This window comes from Scyliorhinus torazame, chromosome 23 (genome assembly GCF_047496885.1).
Source record: "Scyliorhinus torazame isolate Kashiwa2021f chromosome 23, sScyTor2.1, whole genome shotgun sequence".
NCBI lineage: Eukaryota > Metazoa > Chordata > Chondrichthyes > Carcharhiniformes > Scyliorhinidae > Scyliorhinus > Scyliorhinus torazame.
In genome coordinates, this window is record NC_092729.1 from 62,352,776 (window position 1) to 62,356,253 (window position 3,478).

A 3,478-nucleotide genomic window follows, 5' to 3' on the forward strand; every position below is an offset into this window, starting at 1 on the left:
TACCCAATCTCCCGCTAGCGTCCTTGATCGGACCTACCCTCGCTCTAGTCATCCTGATATTTTTCACATATGTGTAAAAGGCCTTGTGTATTTCCTTGATCCTGCCCACCAAAGATTGTTCATGCTCTCTCTTAGCTCTCCTAATCCCTTTCTGCAGTTCCCTCCTGGCTATCTTGTAACCCTCCAGCGCCCGGCCTGAACCTTGTTTCCTCAGCCTTACATATTTCTCCTTCTTCCTCTGAACAAGACACTCAATCTCTCTTGTCAATCATGGTTCCCTCACTCGACCATCTCTCCCCTGCCTGACAGGGACATACATATCAAGGACACTGTAGTATCTGTTCCTTGAACAAGTTCCACATTTCACTTGTGTCCTTCCCTGGCAGCCTATGTTCCCAACTTATGCACTTCAATTCTTGTCTGACAACATCGTATTTACCCTTCCCCCAATTGTAAACCTTGCCCTGTTGCACGCACCTATCCCTCTCCATTACTAAACTGAAAGTCACAGAATTGTGGTCACTACCTCCAAAATGCTCCTGCACTAACACATCTATCACTTGTCCTGTTGTATTACCAAATCCAATATGGCCTCCACTCTGGTCGGACAATCTACATACTGTGTTAGAAAAGCTTCCTGGACACACTGCACAAACACCACCCCTTCCAAACTATTTGATCTAAAGAGTTTCCACTCAATGTTTGGGAATTTGAAGTCACCCATGACTACTACCCTGTGACTTCTGCACCTTTCCAAAATCTGTTTCCCAATCCGTTCCTCCACATCTCTGCTACTATTGGGGGGCCTATAGAAAACTCCCAACAAGGTGACTGCTCCTTTCCTATTTCTGACTTCAAACCATACTACCTGAGTAGGCAGATACTCCTCGAAGTGCCTCTTTGCAGCTGTTGGACTATCAAGTACCGATCCATAGCTTACGTTTACCCACCTTATTCCTGTTGCTTCTTGCGTTGAAGTATACATACTTCAACCCATGTTCGTGCCTACAAGTACTCTCCTTTGTCAGTGTTCCCTTCCCCACTGCCTCACTACACGCTTTTGCGTCCTGAATATCGGCTACCTTAGTTGCTGGGCTACAAATCCGGTTCCCATTCCCCTGCCAAATTAGTTAAAAACCTCCCGAAGAGTACTTGAAAACCTCCCTCCCAGGATATTGGTGCCCCTCTGGTTCAGATGCAACCCGTCCTGCTTGTGCAAGTCCCAACTTCCCCAGAATGCGGTCCAACTATCCAAATACCTGAAGACCCCCCCCCCCCTACACCATTCCTGCAGCCACGTGTTCAATTGCACTCTCCCTATTCCGAGCATCGCTATCACGTGGTGCCGGCAACAAACCAGAGATGACAACTCTGTCTTTCCTGGCTTTTAACTTCCAGCCTAACTCCCTAAACTCGTTTAATAACTCCACACCCCTTTTCTACCTATGTCATTGGTACCAATGTGCGCCACGACTTCTGGCTGCTCCCCCTCCTCCTTAAGGATCCGGAAGAGACTATCCAAGACACTCCTGGCCCTGGCACCCGGGAGGCAACATACCTTCCGGGAGTCTCGCTCGCGACCACAGAATCTCCGATCTATTCCCCTAACCATTGAATCTCCTATTACTATTGCTTTTCTAGTCTCCCAGTTCCCTTCTGAGCCCCAGAGCCAGACTCATTGCCAGAGACCTGGCCGCTAGGGCCTTCCCCCGGTAGGTCATCCCCCCCAACAGCATCCAAAACGGTATATTTGTTTTGAAGGGGAACGGCCACGAGGGATCTCTGCACTGTCTGCCTGTTGTTTTCTTTCCATATTCCCACTTTTTCCACATTACCCTTGGTGTAAATAAAATCTAAACAAAATCTACCTCTATCTGCAATACATTCAGTGGCTTGGACTCCGTAGCCTTGTCCGGTAGGATAACCCTCTGACTGAAGAATTATTTCCTCGACTCAGTCCTAAATTTCCTAATTCATATCCTGGGACCCTTTCTCTAGTTTCAGATCCCCCAAGAAGGTAAAACCTCCTCCTAGCATCTAGTCTGGCCATCCCACTTGAAATTTAATATTTTCCCATCAGATTTCCTCATCCTTCTAAACTCCAGTGAACACAGGCCACGTCAATTCAATAGGACAGCCCCCCCCCCCTCCCCCCCTCCCCAACTATGGTATTAGCTTAATAAAACTCCGGGGCACTCCCTCTATTGCACCTATATCCTTTCTTATGTCGGGACATCAAATCTGCACTGAAAATCCGTCTGGTCGGCTCAACAAGTCCCCATATAACTTCATTAATACTGAGTAAATGTCCATCTCCATTCTCCCTGTGAAACACTTCAGGACCGTACAGCACAGGGTAAGATACAGAGTAAATCTCCATCTCCACTCTCCCCATCAAACAGCCCCCCCCCCCCCCCAGGACAGGTACAGCACGGGTTCAGATACAGAGGAAAGCACCCTCGACACTGTCCCTGTTACACACTCCCAGGACAGGTACAGCACAGGGTGAGATACAGAGTTCATCTCCATCTCCACTCTCCCCCTGAAACACTCTCAGGACAGGTACATCACAGAGTTCGAAACAGAGTAAATCTCCATACCCACTCTCCAAATGAAACACTTCCAAGACAGGTACAGCACGGGGTTACATACAGAGTAAAGCTTCCTTTACATTGACACAATCACACGCTTCAGGACAGGTACAGCACGGAGTTAAATTTAGTGTAAACCTCCACTGTTCTAATCAAACAATTGCAGTATTGGTACAGCACGGGGTTCGATACAGGGTTAAAGTTGAAGTGCCGTTGGAGGCCATTCGACCCATCCTTTCTACATCTACCGTCAAAAAGAGCATTCCACCCAAGCCTGCACATCTCTTGACACTAAGGACATTTTATTAAATCGTGGCGAATCCACCTGACCTGCACATATTTGGATGTGGGAGGAATCCGGAGCACACGGTGGAAACCCACACAGATTGCGGGAAAACTGTAAACACAACACTGAACATGTGTGATATCTGATGTATAGAATACAAGTCAAAAGTCGGGCAAGTGATCTTCGGCAGATTGAGAAGGTCCTCGAGCCTCGGAAGAGGAGAACTTGGCGGAGGTCTCTGGCATTGCTGACCCCTTAGTGGAAGATCGAGAAGCTGTTGGACTTTTTAACAAGTGAATTGTCGAAGCAGCGACACGCGGTGGCTGAGGATTTGGTGAAGGGGATTGAGGGGCCTTGGCACCTATTCGGGAGTTGATGGATCAGGGAATAATGGTACAGGCGTGACGATCAGGAAGGTGGAGGAGGCGCTCACTGACCACAGCGACAAGATTATCTCTCAGGATGCTGAGTCGCCATTGCTGGCGGAGGAGTGGAAAGGGTATAAGCGAATGTTGATGCTCTGGAGATTCGCTTCAGACGGCAGAACCTAAGAATTGATGGGTGCCGGATGGCTTGGAGGGGAAAAATCCACAGATTACAT